Source organism: Haemaphysalis longicornis, unplaced genomic scaffold (genome assembly GCF_048455015.1).
Source record: "Haemaphysalis longicornis isolate Haplotype H1 unplaced genomic scaffold, Haemaphysalis longicornis Haplotype H1 scaffold_11, whole genome shotgun sequence".
In the NCBI taxonomy this organism is placed as follows: domain Eukaryota; kingdom Metazoa; phylum Arthropoda; class Arachnida; order Ixodida; family Ixodidae; genus Haemaphysalis; species Haemaphysalis longicornis.
Genome location: NW_027526214.1, coordinates 31,235,192 through 31,252,483, shown reverse-complemented (window position 1 = coordinate 31,252,483; position 17,292 = coordinate 31,235,192).

Below are 17,292 nucleotides of genomic sequence, written 5' to 3'. Positions count from 1 at the left end.
GGCGTGGATTCGGCACGTAGGGTCGGACCGGACATCTAACGAAGCCTGCGTTGACCGACTCAGGAAGCGTTGAGCGGTCAAACGTCAAGATGATGTGTTTGGTAGGAATGATTTGATCGTTTTGGCGTATGGTTATTCGCCTCACTGCCGTCACGCCCTGATCATGGAGGCCCTCGAGCAGATTGGCTTCAGTTTCACTTATAAGATCTGGATTAGAGATCACGCCTTGGCAGCTATTAAGGCTGCGATGAGGTGTGATCTTGATGTCAACATTGACCATGCGCGTTTGTGAAAGGAGGTTTGCGGACTGCTGTTTGTTGTCTACCTCAATCAAAAGTTCTCCCGTTTTCAGTTTCTTAGCCTTGTACGACTTTCCAACAAGGCTTTCAAGATACGTGGAGATTAGAAAGACGGACTGGGAAGTGATTGGTTTTGTTTTGTCAACAGATTCCATGATCAGAAAGCGCGAGAAATTATCGGGCTTTGGGAGCGAGATTGATTGCAACGCAGGAAAAGGTACTTTGGTGCGGCCCCTTTTCGGGGGCTGATCACGTCTGGGGGGGGTTTGGAAAATGCTATATGATACATTGGAAAGCAGGGAGACGGGGCTACTTTCTGCTTTGCCCTTACCCTGGTAGTCAAAGATGTCCCGGAGCTCCCTGCCTGGTAGACAGGCAGGGAGCCTATCGGCCGGAGCTTGACCAAGGCTCCGACGGCCACCGTTCATGGTTTCTAACCCTCCACCTATAAACACATTGCCACGGTTGGATCCAGCGTATGTTTGGGGGCTCGGGGTCCGCGGTATCGCCAGTACCGTCACCAAGAGTGCTCAAGGTGCCCCGTGCGGGGTCTCAAAGACTATAAAGAAAGAAAAAGACCGCGTCACCTTGTCTTTTATTAACCTAAAAATTAATCAGGATGTTTACATATGGGATACCGAACGTAATTGTGCGAAACTTGTTTCCCCTGTGGTTTCTGCAAATTGACGTGATGTAAGCCCTTCATCCTCAGCTAAGCTGCAACGAGCAACAGCAAATACCAATATTAGTACCGACGTTGCTTGTCACTTTTTACACACTAACATTAGGAGTGTACTAGTAAAAATGTCGCAACAACTGCAACCAATATACCTATAACTGAAGCGTGGGTAAATGATTCTGTTCCTAGCAATAGCACATTCATTTGTGAATCAGACTTTAACATTTTTTGTTGTGATTGTCAAAACCGCCGTGGTGGCGGTGTCCTTCTTGCGGTAAGAAGACAGTACTTGGTTTTGCCAGTGATTATCAGTACTTTTTTGGAATGTGCAGTTTTTATTTAAAATTCAAATCCAGTAATATATTTGTTAGCATTTTTTATCGCCCTCCAGATTGTTCAGACGGTTTCACTGCAGAATTCCATCGTATTCTTGCCGAACTTGCTCGTCGGTTTCTGCAGTCAAACATAATATTTTGGGGTATTTAAACTTCCCTGACATAGCGTGGTCTGCTCAATTACTTCTGGCACACCATTCGAGTCTAACGCGTTTCTAAAATGTTGTTTTGATTTCAACCTCACCCAATTAGTTACAAGCTCAACACGACATTCAACCCACTGTTCGAATATTCTTGACTTGGTACTGACTAACAACGCAGATATATGCTCTGATATAACACATCTTAATGGTTTATTCCATCATGACGTGCTAACCGGTCGCATAGTTCCTACTCTTATCAAGCGGCAAACATTTAGCAAGGTCATGCGATGTTACAGGAAAGCTTATTTCGATCGTATCAACCACGAACTATCTCTTTTTGCCATTGACTTTCTAACAGATAGATTGTCGCGGACCGTCGAAGAAAACTGGTTACTACTGAAAAATACCCTGACTAATCTGATAGATAAGTACATCCCGGTGATCTCTATTAAATCCGATAATACTGCCCCTTGGTTTTCACAGAAATTTCGCCACCTAAACAACAAGAAGAAAAGATTATTCATACCGCTGACAAAAGTAAATTAGCTGTTTCCTGGCAACGGTATAAGGAATGTGACAGAGAATATCAAAAATTGCTCAAAACCACTCGCTTACAGTTTTTTAAACGGGATTTATCATCCATGCTAACAAAAATTCCTGGGCGATTCTGGCGTGTCATCAATCCCAAGCATAATCCCGACATCATCTTTACTGATCAGAACGGCGTAATAATAACTGGCCGTGAGTGTTCGTAACTACTGAACAAAACATTTTCCTTGCTATCTACAGTCGAATCTTCCCTCCCACAGGCAACCATACGCAGTTGCACTGATGCATATATGCCTGAAATAACCATAACCGATGCTGGCATATTTTCTCTTCTGACTAATTTCAACACTCCTTCTTCGGCTGACAACACTGGTTTACATAAAACTATTCTAAAAAATATAGCACAAAGCATATTCCCAATATTATCTGCTCTATTCCAACAGTCTCTATCCACCGGCGTTATACCCCATGACTGGAAGGTGGCGAAGGTTGTTCCGTTTTTCAAATCTGGTGATCGTACCACACCCCTGAACTATCACCCTATTTCACTAACCAGTACCATATGCAAATTCATGGAGCATATAACTCACTCCCAGATCATTAACTACCTCGAAAAACATTACCTTATTTTTCGGAATCAGCACGGTTTCCGTAAAGGCTATTCATGTGACACCCAACTACCGGGCTTCATTCACGAAATACATTCATCCGTAGACCCTGGAATTAAAGTCGACGCAATTTTCCTACACTTTTCAAAAGCATTTGATCGTGTTCCTCACCATCCACTTATTCACAAGCTTACGCTACTGAACATCGACTCTGCTGTTATAACATGGATAAAAGACTTTCCTTGTAACAGGATGCAATTTACATCAGTTAACAATCACAACTCCTCTCTAGTCCCCGTAACATTTGGTGTTCCTCAGCGAAGTGTACTGAGGCACTTGGTTTTGGTAGTTTATATTATGATCTGCCAGACTGCGTTAAATCGAACATAAGGTTATTTGCTGATGACTGCGTATTATACCGCAAAATTCTATCTAACCATGACCCCGATATTCTACAATCTGACCTTAATGCTATAAACACATGATGCTCAACCTGGCTAATGCCTCTAAACCTTGTGAAAACAAAACTAGTGTCCTTTACCAATCACGCCTCCCGAAATTCAGCATTTTACATATTAAACGACAGCCTCGTGGTCACAACATCCACGTATGAATACCTTGGCGTACATCTAAGCAGTACCTTGACATGCAATAATCACATTAACCATTACCTCCCGTCTGCTAACCGTTGGCTTGGTTTCTTTAAACGTAACCTCAGACATGCACCCGCCCGTTTACGAAAGTTAGCATATATTACACTAATACGCCCTAAACTAAATACGCGGCAGCCATTTGGGACCCTCATTAGGCATATCTAATAAACGACTTATAAGCTTTACAAAACAGTGCTGTCCGCTTCGTCTTTTCTGATTACTCACCCTATACCAGCGTAACCGAATTAAGAAATTGTGGTGAACTTAAATCCTTATCGCATTGTCGCAACATATCTCGCTTAACATTATTTCATTAACTGTACTACTATGCATGCCTTCATAACAAATTTATCTGTGCACCCGCCGCCATTTTTCCGCGTCGAGATCATTCATGCAAAATCAAACGCATCACATGTCATACCGTTGCTTTTGCCGAATCTTTTGCTCCTCGTACCACAATAGACTGGAATAATCTACCATCAAACATTGTTACTGAACCGAATATCACGGAATTTACTAATGCTTTGAGCAAAAATATCAATGTTTAATATGTATCATTTCACTGCCTCATTTCATTCAGTTCTTGCGTTGTGAGATGACATGTGGTATTATACCATGTGGTTATAATCGGTGTAGTTTGTTCTAGTTACTGTACCAATAGCTGTTCTTATTGTTCTACCGATTTTTTGTATTTGTTTGCAGTCTAGCAATATTATTTATTTCCGCCATTTTCTAGTTCTTGTGTTTATTTTGTTCTTGTTCTAGTTTATGTGACACCTTTGAAACCCCCCTACCCTATGTAATACCTTCCCCAGAGGGCCTTTAGAATTTTTTTTTTTGAAATAAAATAAAACCCCCATTACACGACGCCCATTCCTAGTTTATTATAAGTAACGCAATCCAAGGCCTTACAGAAATAAAGGAGAATTAGGCCAACCTGGCGGCGTTTATAGTGAATCACTGTGGGTAACTGCAGTCAGGCATTTGCGGAAGCCGTGTTGGAAAGGGGTAAATATTTTGTGCTTGTCAGCAAATCACAGATGCAAGTTGCTACAATATGTTTAAGAAGTTTACAGGCTGAAGAAACTATTGAAATAGGCCGATAGTTCAGAATAATAAGAGGACCACCCTCTTCATGAACGGCAACAACAAGGCTACCTCGAAGTCAGGATGAAAAGTAGCTGATCTAAGGGATGCCTGGATATTAGGAAGGAGAAAATTAGCCAAGGTTTCTGCATAAAGCCGTACGAAGGTGTTAGGTATACCATCGTAACCACGGGATGATTTGTTTTCAACCTAAAAGCAGGCTCAGGACACCAGAATACGAGATAACTTCGGGACTGGAGGAAAACAGCGTGCCTATTTTCGAATAGCAGAGAAGAATGTGAAATAGCGCCGTGAAAGTAGTTATTGAAGGGGTCTGCTATAACTTTGGGATCAGGTAAGAGGTGACCATAATGCGAAATGTGGCTAACCCTTTTTTTCATGCACAAGCAAAATTCCAGGTTTTATTGGGTTATCTTTCAAGAAGATAGTCAAAGTAGTGTAAAATAGTGTCATTTTGCAAAATTATTTGCATATAACTGACCTGTGCGAATGCCAGTAAGCTTAGGCGAGGTTTTTCATTTGCGACGTAAGTGTTTAGCCTTACGTTTCAAAGGTATCCCCGACATGGTAGTTCATGGTGCATACTTCGTTGTTTTTTTAACTTTGCTAGGAATGAAGTTGTCGAAGCAGTGTGAACAGATATTCTTAAAGTTGTCCCATAATATAGTGACATCATCATGGCCAAAAAAAGTTTTTTCTAAGATATGCAGCTTGAGCTCTGTCATTTGCATGCGCGTAATCATTTGTTAGCGAGGGCACAACTTCAGAGCCATTTCCACCTAAATCAAAGATACCACTACAACATCGTGCTCGGATACTCCGGGCTGAACAGCAACGTCGTAATCAAAAATAAAATGAAACAAAAACACAAGATCGAGTATTGAACATAAGTTAGTAGTAACCCGAGTAGGCTTATGCACAACTTACCCTAAATAATTATCGAGCATAATGTGGAAAAGTGAATTAATGTCGCTTAAAGAATCAGCTTGAGGACCGTGGCTTATGCAGGAGAAGTTAAAACCACCCGGGATAATCCGTTTGTGCTGGTTGAAATCTGTCATGTGATTTTAAATTGTTTCAAGAAAATCAGGTTTTGAGTGGGAAGGTCTATAAACGGCTTGAAAATAAAAACACGACCATTACAAGTCCGGACAATGCGTCAAGGGCATGACGTCAATATTTTGTTTAAAAAAGACGGCAACACCCCCGCCTCACGCGCCACGGTCCCTACGAAATATTTTATAAGCGGGTGGGACGACATTCTCATCAGGTATAGCACTGTGAAGTCAGGTTTCCGTGATAGCACCAATGTGCAGGCTATGTGCAAAAGTTCGGCTTCGAGTAGATTTATCTTGTTCACATTACTTTGGGCATTTGTACTGTGAAGCATCAACCCCTGGAAAACCACGTTACGGGCCTCGGGTATCCAGAAGATGTAAGCAATCGACATTACAGATGTCCTGGAAACGTGCGGCTGGGTTCGAAATTACACATAATCAACGTCGCTACAACTTACAAAAATTTATCCAAATCACACAAAAATGTCGTAGAATCTACCTGTCAGGGCACTATTATATGCTGTTTATGGTATGTTACCTTAGTGGTACAGCTAATGAATATTGTAGTGGTACGCATGCAAGACGTATGTGTACAGTGCTCATGGTTTGTTACGCGACATTGCGAGCGCGTGGCCTGCGGTACATGCAGCGCCGCCCGTGGACGCTAGTGGAAGCTACGTGTTGAATTGTGGTGTACCACGAGGATGAGAGCGTTTTAAGCGTAGGCTTGCTGCTTCCGGTTGCTAATATGGGGAGCTGTAGTTCATCGCCGCTGCGACAGCGGTGGGCTGTGAGCCTGGACCGCGTTTGTGCGCCGGTGGTAGCTGCCCGGCGGGCCGCGCAGCTAATTTCGCGACATCGTCAGCTCGCGCGCTTTTGTTACGCGTGCCCTTCCGATGCCGCACAGATAATGTGCATTTAGGGCATAGTCACGCTTATCTGAATAAAACGCGCGTCTGCACGAAGTAACTGCCAACTTTATTCTATAATATAAACTAAAAAAGAGGAGAGTCAAAGAAGTACTAATGGTGAAAGTCGACGAAGTGCCACACGCGAACGTGCCTTCAAAGGCGTCTTTCCTTTTTTCATTCTACATCCTGGAATAGTTTGGTGTTCCTTCGTGCAGAAGTTTCTTTTATACTTTTATACAGATGGGCGTGACTATGCATTACATAAACATTACTGTGCCGCATCGGAAGGCACGCAAAGAGCGCGCGAGCAGACGATGTCGCGAAATTGGCTGCGCGGGCGGCGGGGCGGCTACCACCGGAGCACAAACGCGTTCCAGCGGTCCAGGCTCCCAGCTCCCCGCTGTCACAGCGGGGAGCCAGTCCCGCTCATTGGCAACTGGAAGCAGTACGCCTATGGTCAACAGGCTCTCATCCTCGAGGTATACCACAATGCAACACCTAGCTTTCGCGGGTGTCCACGGGCGGCGCTGCATGTACCAGCGACCACGCGCTCGCACTGTCGCGTTTCAATTCGTGAGCACTGTACGTCCTGTGTAGATTGTTTTGCTGTCTTTGGCACAAATATTAGTTCTGTAGGTTCGGCAGCAGTACACCGGCAGAAGGCTCACCAAACCGTTTTGCTTCATGGTGCAGGTTTTTGCTTCCGTACTTCAATCACTTCAAGTTCAACCGATGTCGACTGGTCGCGCTCGAACTGAATCACCGACGAGCCATTTCATCAACACAAGCTTCACGCTATCAACTAAAGGCGACTGTTGTTCGGTGAACGATCGGACCAATATGGCATTCCTGGAACATCGGACGATTGCGGCTCATTCGGCGACGTCAGACCACGTGACATCCTCGGATGCTACAAAAGGCTTCGCTTCGGCTGCGTCAGCCAGTGGGTTCGGCAGCAGTACACCGGGCACAATGCCCACCAAACCGTTCTGCTTCATGGTGCAGGTTTTTGCTGCATACTTCACGCACGTTAAGTTCAAGCGATATCGACTGGTCGCGCTCTAACTGGATCATCGACGAGCCATTTCATCAACCGAATCTTCATGGTATCAACTCAAGGCGACTGTTGTTGGGCGAATGATCGGACAAACGTGGCATTCCTGGAACATCGGAAGATTGCAGCTCATTCGGCCCTGTTATTATAAAGTTGCAGTACTACCGTGAGAAGTGCCTGATTTTTGCTGCATGCAACAAATGGAAGCAAACTGGTTTGTCGGTAACGCATGACTTTTCAAAGAATCTACTAGAGATAAGAAAAGAACTATGGCAAAGCTCGGCTTACGAAAGAGACGCTGGCGCAAAAGTCACACTGATTTTTGATAAGCTTAGTTTCGAGGGAAATAAATACGCTAGGGAAGTCATGAAGAACAGACGCTATAAGGTGAATAAAGCCAGTAAATGACTTCAAAAAGGCTGTACGTGGGCTTTCGTAATATTGAACAATAATTGCCGTAGCATTACAAATAAAGCCGCTCTGCGGGAGGCTTTGCTGTACTTAACGAAAACTGGCTAAATAGCGACATTTATGACAGTGAATTTCTACCAAAGAATTGTCATGTGCTTCGCAAAGATCGTGACACAAGAAGGTGCGGTGTACCGATTGTCTAAGGAATTCACTCCAAGTTTTAAAAATGTCAGATGTTCCCATGGGAGAAAGTTTGTTTTGTAAACGATACTTCGAAAACGTTAGTTACGTCCTAAAAGCTGTCTACCCTCCACCCAGCTCACCTGCCACATTTTTGGAAGGATTAAAAGACTATTTACGTAGTTTTGTTAAAGTGGAAGACAAACTGATTATAGCTGTAGATTTCAATTTACCTAATATTGACTGGGTCAATTTTTGTTCGCAATCATCTTCACTAGTTAACAACAAAATGCTTGACATTATCTTCCCGTTCGATTTACTCCAAGTGGTAGACAAATACACAAGGATCCACAATGACTCATGGGCAGCTCTTGATTTAGTTTTTGTTAGCGCAACTGTCAAGAACGAAGTGTCATATAAGGTTACAGCTGGCATGTCTGATCACCTACCTGTAGTAATAAGTTTACTGAACGTTCCTCCTACCAGTTCAGACAGGGTACAGTTTGACCAAATTTTCCAAGTGCTGATGACGAAGCTATTCTTGATGCCTTTGACCTTCACTTCGATACATTTCACAACAGTATCTGTGATATCAAATATTTTTGGTTCATGTTTAAAGATATTGTCTTCATTTGTATACACCGTTGTGTCCCCAAAATAACCAAAAAGTTGAAAAACTACAACCTATGGATTACTCGGGAGGCGTTATAATTTTAGGTCCATTTAAACACAAGTAAACACATATTTCTTGAACCTCGTTTATTTTAACAGCAAAACGTGAGGATTAAAATAGAAAGTCAATCCTTAGCTGGATTTGTTGCCTTGGTGAACCTTCATCTGTTGACAATGCATTCGTACAGCAAGGCTTGGAAGGGTATCATGGGACGAAAAGCGCACGTCTACGTGGTGCAGCACTATCACGAAGAATACGCGCGCCCGATACCTGCCCAAGTCATGCAGGGGTCTTTGCAATATCAGTCGATTGTCGAAGCCCATCGCAAGTATTCCAAATCACGCTGCCTCCGAGATTCGTCGTATCCACTCGCATCAAAGTGCCAATAATCCCAGGAACCACGGTGTGTCGTCGCTTGAGGAGTCGTCACTTCGAGATGCTTGGAATCCGGACCACTGTTCTTGCGTCTACCACACCTTTCGTAGCTTCACATGCTGCTGCTGGCACTTCCCGGAGACATAAGATGCACGTTTTTACAAAAAAGTTATGCGTAACTTCAACTAGGCACAGCACCGGTGAGAAATGTCGGCGGGCCACTCAGCCACACAGCCACATACGAATTTTGACCGAACGGCGACAAGCAGGGCGGAACGAAGTGCTTCCCGGCCGATCACGAGAGCTTGTTCTGCGCAGAAATTCCTCCGCACCCCTCTCGATTCTCCGTATTGTGGGCTCCGCCGCCCCGCGCGTGCTGACGCGTGACAGGTTTCGTCAGTGACGGTGCATCCCCAGACTTTCTTCCGAGCGGCCCTGCTGGAGCGAAGGCGGGCGTTTTCTTTCTTTCTACATTTACTCTTTTTTAACACATCTTGGTATTGTAATGGGTTCACTGGCGCCATTTTTTTTCTTTGAACACCGTAGCGGAAACTGCTTAACTTGTTTTAAAATCTTATTTTCTATATTTAAGCTAGATTGGACACACGGTTCGCGTTAAAATAACAGTTTGCTTGCTAAACAAATAATATAACAACACGCAGAGTGAGACAACGGGGCTCTCAAAGACCCAAAAATACATGTCAGAATGTGAACTGCAATAATTACACCACTTCCTTAAAAAGCAAGTCTTCCTTGCCCTTTATGTGTCCGTTTTGCCAACGGCCTATCCCTATAGCCTGATTCTTTCATCAGAGGTTGTCCACGGTACAATATATGCGATTGCAATTCACTCAAACAACCCCAGGAAATTGTGAAGGGCTTTATTTATCCATTAGTTTGGTTAGCGGGCTGCGCTTGGATGTTCCAACATTACCGTGATCTGCGATAAGTTGCGTTGTTAACTGCAAATTTGTATCGAAGGTTTTTTTTAAACACGACCGGAATGCTAATGGCAGCAATACAACAAACTTTCATTATTACAGACGCTTGCAATGCAATGTAACGACAGGATCGTCGCTCGTACGGAGCATTGTTTCCGCGAAGCGCAGGCTAAAAAAGTGGGATTTTGTGGCACCCCACGGGCCGCAAACGCAAACTTTCGGAGCACCTGCGTTGATTGCGGCGCTAGATTACAGTCAGTCGACCACGTAACCGGCGCGAGGCATTGCTGTGTCCAGCCAAGCAGCGGCCTCGTGAGGACGTACTGACCCGTTCGCCATGTCTGAATCCCAGTCTCCAAAGGCAACGTCCCCGTGTTATTCGATGCTTTCCAGCATCCTCCCCGAGTTTATGTCTTCCAGCGCGGCGTTTTTCAGTGTATTCCGTTCTTTCCGGCGTATTTCATCGCTCTCCTAATGCTGGAACCGCGGGGTTTTCCGACAGGAAGGCGCCAGTGAAGCTTGAAAAGTAAAGAAAAAATAAGAATTCAGAATCAAATACGGATAGGCTGAAACATGGAATTGATGTAGTTGGTTAAAACTCAAATGGCTCAATCCAAGACAATTTATTAATTCCGCAAATAAAACTTGGAGGCCAACAAATTGACGGAGAAACGATGCACAAACCCGCATTGTTTCTGGGAATATTGTTGCTTTGTACATTCATATAGGGTTTTGTTTTAGCGAAAATTTTAGCATCTAAGCGTTGTCATCTCTACCCCATGATGAACGCCATAGATAAACGCCAACTTTCTCTAACAATGATAACGACCATGAGTGAAGCGGAAAAAAAAATAGGCACTTCCTGCCGGCGGAGTCAAACATTGTGCCTTCCCGTTATCTAGGCGAAATCTATATTACAACACTATTCCGGAAATTTTTATTAGCCGATTCGGCACGGTGAAAGAAGTTCGCATTTGCAAGCGTGCGTAGACGTGCATTATTCCCAAGACATTTCGTCCCTCTATATAATGACGACAAGCCCGTAACGTTCAAAGACTATTTAAAAGTCCGTATCCCCAAACGGGCACCTTGAGTTACCTTGGTAACAGTATTGGCGACAGCGCGGACCACGAGCCTTCAAACTCACGGTCTAAATATCTGTGGTAATGAGTTTAAGGTGAAGGGCATAAAAATCGAACGGTGGGCGGCGAGGCCAGTTCCAGCTCTGGCGAATGGGCTCCCTGTTGGTTTACCAGACAGGGAACTCCGGGACATCTCTCGGTATCGGGGTAACCAGAGCGAAGGAAGTACCCCCGTCCACCTGCTTTTACAGATGCTGTATGTTTTTTTTCTAAATTCCCCAAACCGAATGATGAGCCCCCTAAAAGGAACCCCGCTGAAGTATCCTTTCTACCACTTTCAACTATGACAATCCCGAAACCTGTTAACTACCCCTACTTGGTAATTGAATCTCTTTAACAAGCCAGTTCTATTGCTTCCCAGTATGTGTTCTTGATTACTAAGTTTCTGCAAATTGTGTTAGGTGAATCCTATAAACCTAAGAAACAAAGAACCGGCGAGATCTTGGCCGAGGTTCACAGCCGGCCACAACACTGTTGAAACCGACCCATATTGCCCATCTTGACGTAAAGGTCACGCCCAACGCAGCCTCTAAAGCTCGTAAGAGGTTACCTCGGAGCCAGATCTTGCAGACGAGCCAAAGGCCGATCTTCTTGACGGCCTGAGAAGTCAAGGTGTGACGGCAGTCAGGCGTATCACCATCAAGAGAGACGGTAAGGTAGTACCGACTAGACATCATTACATTTGACCGTTGTGTTCTTCCTGATGACATCTATTGCAGTTTCATCCGCTGCTCCGTCCGAGCGTACATCCGCTTCCCACGGCGCTGTTTGAAGTGCCAGCCGTTTTAGTGCGGAACTAACTCACGTCGGGGACAAATAATCGGTGCAAGTGCGCTTAACATTACCATCGCACATATATTTGTAGCTCACAACCACTCCCCGGCATTACCTGTCAGGCCCAACACGCGGCGTACTCTACATAATTCGAGAAGTTTTAATTTGAGAAGAAAATAATAAACTTAAAGGTAACAGAAAGCGTCTCCTTCCCACAGGAGCGAACGAGATTCGCCTCATTCACCTTGGGGAAGTTCACCGACGCGGCTGGCCGGTGGGTGGAGCGGCTTCTTTTTTCGATGGAAACCCAGTACTGCGAGTCAGACGTGGTCTCGCCACCGCCCCCCCCCCCCCCTTGGGTTTCCTCAGGCAGCCCAATCCATCACCACAGCGCTTGCTGAGCCAGCACCGGCTGTGTTGGCAACAGTCACCGTCGGATCAGATGCCCCTTCGGTCTCTCCTTCCTGCGGACAGCGTGGACACCGTGGGTCCCGCATCGACTACCACCTCTGCCGCACCGCCATTGCCACCTTTGGTGCTCCCGACACCTTCGTCACCTGTGGAGGGAGACTTCTTAAGTGCGAAGTCATCACAGCTGCGGTAGCGGGTGTATCGGTACGGATAAGCGAGGATAATGATTGAACCTTGGCGCACGCCGGCCGTTTTGAATGGGACTTCGTCTCTCAAGTTCACACGTTTTGCAGGCAAGGGGCGAAGGTGTCGCTCGAAGAATCTTTGCCAACCACGCCTCTCGTAAAGGCAGCGGTGGCAAATACGGAAGCCAATCAGGTGTTCCCTTTTATTAGTCTTCCTTTGGCTGTTTTGAATAACCATAGGCAGCCTGGCCGGTGGCAGTAGATGGTAGTATGAGAAGACACACTATGGACGAGGTTTAAATATTTACAGAGTAAAAAAGCAAGGACTCAGCTTATGGGTTCGATTTGTCTGCCTGTTCCCGGCGGTGTTGAAATTAGTAGTACAATCATTTTTACTCCATTATTACCTTTGATGATGCTGTGTCCTGACGTTTCATCCCGCTTGCCCAGACCCCCAGAAACTTTTTCTAATCAATTGCAAATATTATTGCATGAAGTTGTGGTTAACTAACAAAGTTAAGCACACAAAGATAACTAACTGTAGACAAAGTTAACTAAAATATTTCACTTTTTTCTACTTTAAACCTCTGGCGTTGTTGTAAGGAAAGTACTAAGTGTGAAGCTCACGGGAATTTTCTCTTATAGTTGGAGCAATGTATATTTTAAATCTAAATAAAATGTTCTATTTGTGGAATAAAATAGGTGATTGAAAGATGCTGAATGGAAACCCATAAATTGTAATTGTATCGAAAATATTTTGTGCTGCTGCACTCAAATAGATAATAACGTTTGGGATTGTTCTTTGTTATCCTTTCCTGCCTCAAAACCGCGTTCACAACAGTCCTTTTATGTGTTCATTATTTGTTTTCCTACCTGTGAAATTTAAAGACTAGTTTAGTATTGCAGGATCGGCCTGATTTTGCTTTCTTTATATTTTAAATATATAAAAAGTAGCAGGGATACCTTGTTAGGATATACTGACTTGCCCAGCGACGAGGTTTTTTTGCAAATAAACATACCTTGAACTGCAAAAAAATAAAAAAATAATATTTTACACCGCAAATTGTGGTAAACGCGCCGTGCACGACACAGTTTTCTAGCGAAGCAGGGACTTGCAGTAGTTCTAAATTGATGTTGTCTTTATAACTAACTCACAAAACTGCAGATTTAGTTTCTCTGGAGTCAGAATATGTAGTTACTGCAGATACAGTGCTTTTTCTATGCAACATCATCATCGCGAGCCCATCAACGCCATCTGATGGGCAAAGATGTCTCCCATTATTTCCAATTACCCCTGTCCTGTGCTAACTGCAACCAATTTATGCAGGCAAACGTCTTGATGTCATCTGCCTGCCTTTCTTTCTCCGCCCACTGCCACTCTTGCCTTCTCTAGGGATCCACTACCCTTAGCGACGAATGATTATCTTACCTTCGCATTAAATGCCCAGAACACGAACATTTCTTCTTCCTAATAACTACTACTATGTCCTAAACACGCACTTGATCCGTGATGGACTCCGCTTTCTTCTTGTCCCTTAGTGTTACAGCTCTCATCTTCAATAGCATTTCTCGCTGAGTAGTCCACCTTTCAGGTTGAACCCTCTTAGTAAGCATCCAGGTTTCTGCTCCGTAGGTGAGTACCTGTACGATGCAGCTGTCATACACTTTCTTCTTCAGGGAGAATGGCAGACTGTCATTCATTATCTGAGAATGTCTGCCGAATGCACACCACCCCATTTTTATCCTTCGAAATATGTCAGCCTCATGGTTGGGATTTGTGGACACAACTTGGCACATGTACATGTATTCGCTTACCCCTGTTAATGCCTCGCCACATATCTCAAATCGCTGGGCTGTCCCGAGGGTAATGACCATTACTTTAGATTTCTGCATAATAAAATTCAGGCCCACGTTTCTACTCTGTTTGTGCGGTGCGGTAAGCAAGCTTTGTAGTTCGTCCCCTACGTTACTTAGCAAGACAATGTCATCAGCAAATATGAGGTTTCTGGGGTGTTCTCTGATGAACCTTTACCCCCACCTGTTCCCAATTTAATCTTCTGGATGCTTCATGAAAACATGTCTCGAATAATATTGGATAAATTGGTGTGTTTTTTCTGACGCGCTTCCTTATAGGTATTTTACTGTTCTTCTGGAGAATGGTGGTAGCTGTGGACCCATTGTAAATGTCATGTAGTATTTCTAAACAAAGCTCATGTACGCCCTGGTTTCGTAATGCTTAAATGACGGCTAGGCTTTCGACGGAGTCCAATCCTTTCTTATAATCTATGAAGGTTATATACGGGGGTTGATGCTTTGGTGTTTCTTAATTAGATATTTCGCCTCTTGAGAACATTTACCGCAATCCTGTCTAGTCATAGTGCCCGCGACTTCTACTGCACACTCCGTGATAATGCGTGTAAGATTGCCACTGGCTTCCTGTGTCGTAAACTCTGCTTCTTCTGTAAGAACTGAATATCGGTTCTGCAGCACGATCCAGAATTCTTCAAATATATGTCTTACTGTTAGCTCATTGATCCACTTGTTACGTACTAGCGTGTTACGTTTCCTCCTCAAATCTAGCCTAATACGACATCTTACCAAACGGTAGTCGCTAAACCTTACCCTGCCAAGCACTCTGTTACTGTGGGAGTCCTGTGTTACATTAGCATGCATTTCCTGGTTGTATGGGACAGAACATTTCAAGTGTCATTGTAACCCCACTTGACCTTTGTGCTGCCAAGTTTCCTATACTTGTACTAAAGGTTTCTTTCTCTTGAGAACGATCATTGGCTTCAAAAAATTAAAAGGAATCTTGCAAATATTTTTTAAAAATACTTTTAGCGTTATTATAGTAATTACTAGCGCTATGTTTTGCCTGTTTGTAAATTTTCAGCTTGATGCACTTGCTGCATTCATATTTCGAAAATTGTAATATTTGACACAACAAGCGTAGTGACAAGAAAGTAGTGACAAGATGAAAACTATATCACTGTAATACAGAACGACGATGAACAATACTAAAGATCATAAATATACAGTATATGAGATTCCAACCCGCCTATGACTGTTTAATCAGAATCACACATTAGATTAAAACTCAGAATTACGCAGCTTAATTACCGCTACACTAAAGTTGGTTTTGTGGCGTGGCGGGATAACAAGAGATGGAACTACATAAGCAAAAAAAAAAAATAAAATGAGATCTTTCACAAAAGAAACATCATTGCACACCTAAGAGAAGATACATAATTAAAAAGAAGTGTTTGCGCTTGTTAAGGCGTGTAACAACAAAAGTGTGCACTTAGAGCTGATAATGACCTAATGTCCACACTACTACAGTTGAGTTATTCAGTAACTTTAGAAGAGTGTATTGCTGTGCCTCGGAGTTTATCGTTTGAGAGATGCAGTTTGTCTGGCTGAGGGTACGGGACAAAATTCCGTTGACTGTGCTTGGTAGGCAGGGAAGTTCACTTCCGCGTTTGCCAAAGAAGAGATAAAATTAGTCCCACTTTTTGTTATTTGCGATACACGTACACCATCTGTAGTCGATCGGATTATGTTCCTTAAGCGGTGATCATGTGGTTGCAAATGTTTTTTTGTTAAAATTTTGTTAATTCAAAAATCGGATGCTTTGCTGAAATCAGCAAGCAATACCAATATAAGTAACTACTTTGCAAAGTTATTGACTTTTAAAAAAAATGCAGGGTTTCATACGTTAAGTGCAACTGCGAGTTGGGCTTGTTTCAAATCCTGCGAAAATTTTTAAAACAGAGTGTCGCCGCCCAGTTAGACAGGTTTAGAGCAGCTGAGCACCCAGAAGAATCTATTCGCTTGGCTTGTGAAAAGAATCGCCGAGAGACTAGTAAGGCGCTAAGCGTGGCTCGGGGCAAGGAAAAAGGAGGGGAGTTGGAGCCCGATAAGATAGCTGTCATTCTTCACCTACAAGGTGCATCTCATCAGCTGAAGAAAATGGCTTCGAGATATGGCGTGTGTGCTTTAGCAGCCCTAAACACAGTGGCCAAGGTTTGCCCAGCGGTGCAAAGTTTACCAGACAAAAAAGAAAAATAGACTAATGGCTGTGGTGATAAGGCACGGTATGAAGTTTGTTGAGCGCCGTAAAGATCTTATTCGGAGTAAACGTTTGAAGTGTGGAAAAAAAGTACATAAGTGAAAGTGGCTGCTGCCTGGACGTAGACATCGCGAACCCCAGGGCTCGCTGAAAAGGGTACCGTGTTCCCATTTGGCCCGGCATTGAAAGTTGGGCATGGCCATCCAGAGTTGCCACTCATGCTCATTGACGCCCCTCACAACCACGAAGAATGCGCGTGCTATCCGGAGCTTCCACACAATGTCGTTCTTGTTATAAAGGGAAAACGGGTAAATAGGGAGATAAATGAAGCATTTTGCATCAAAAAGATGTAGACACGTGTGGCAGCCAACCTTCTGTCTTCATATAAGACGCTGAGTTTGCTTTTTGGAAAAAGGCTGATAAAGTATGCCGTCTTGTTTTTCTGGGTTTGTACACGAGCGGACTGATTGTGTGTAGTGCTGTGGTTGTTGTTTCGGGCGATTGTGCATTGGTGTATTAAACTACACCAGTCATGATGATGGTGGTTTTAATCGAGTTGATATATCTGTATGTGTTTTACGATTAGACGTTTCGGCTGCTAGTAGTGCTTCGTCCAGTAGTTTTTGTTGTCCATGTTGAGGTTTCACAAGATTTTAGATTCCACAAGTACACAAAGACATTTACATGTTTCATGCCAATAGTATGCGTAATAATATTATGTGTCATTATTTTTTG